Source organism: Echinops telfairi, unplaced genomic scaffold, assembly GCF_000313985.2.
Source record: "Echinops telfairi isolate 266 unplaced genomic scaffold, ASM31398v2 ScPeMD7_7469;HRSCAF=8507_1, whole genome shotgun sequence".
Taxonomy (NCBI): domain Eukaryota; kingdom Metazoa; phylum Chordata; class Mammalia; order Afrosoricida; family Tenrecidae; genus Echinops; species Echinops telfairi.
In genome coordinates this window covers 79,617,431-79,618,588 of record NW_022111373.1, presented here as the reverse complement: position 1 = coordinate 79,618,588, position 1,158 = coordinate 79,617,431, and positions in this window count along the sequence as shown.

The window sequence follows — 1,158 nt, the reverse complement described above, 5'->3', positions numbered from 1 at the left end:
AGCTGATAGAACTTCACAACAAATAACACATTGCAGTTTCTCAATTCCTGTTGTAATTATTGATGTAAAACTATACAGTAAAATGTCCTCACTATATTTTCTTTTCTTAAAGTTCTTCTCTACATGATCCATTGTCATGGGATGGTTTGCTAATGAAAATAATATATAACAATAGTTTTAATAATACAAAAGATGGCACATGGCATAGTTCAGTTAATAGTTAGTTCACTATAGTTTCCTATGATTTACCATTCTCTGTGTTGGTTTTTTTTACATACCTGTTACTATCACAAGGGGGTAGTATTCACGTCAACCACAGCTGAATATAAAAAGACCGATCAACATCCAAATTAAGTTCTCATGGTACAGATATTTTTTTGCAGTAGTTGATGGTTTTACAGAACATGATTTTATATTTACCCAGTAATTATAATTCATGAAGTGTCATTTACCTCCACTACTGCTGCTTTCGACACAGTAGCTGCTTTTAACAGAGTAGCTGCTTTTAACACAACATCTGCTCTCTACACAGTAGCTCCTCTCTACACATGTGTGACTGGTCCATATAAGTACATTATGGTGCCAACCCTGTCACATATATGTATGGGGTGTATGTGATGGGGTTGGTGCAATGATGTCATCATGCCAGGTACTCATATGTGGGCGTATCTGCATGTGGCAGACCCGCCTAGAGAGGGATAGAGGAGTGGTGTATTGGTTCATGAGACCATCAGAAATATGTGTTTTCTGATGGTCTTAGGCGAACCCTGTGAAAGAGTCATTCAACCCCCAAAGGGGTCACAACCCACAGGTTGTGAACCACTGACTTAACCAATAAAAAATTTCTGCCTTGCACATATATTCTCACAAGTACTATGCATAGGGGATTAAATGAATAACAGCAACTCAAAAGATTAGATGGGAGCATTAAAAAACAGTGAGTTTGTGGTAAGAAAAAGAGGATGAAATGATTGTGCAACTCAAAGAATATAATCAGTGTCACTGATCTGTACATGTAGAAACTGTTGAGTTGCTGTGTGTTTTGTTGTGTATCTTCTAAACAACCCATTTTAAAAATACCTTTTTTAATCAAGCGGCCATCAAGCTCAGAAGCAACAAAGCCCACATGGAAGAAGCACACCAGCCTATGCAACCACG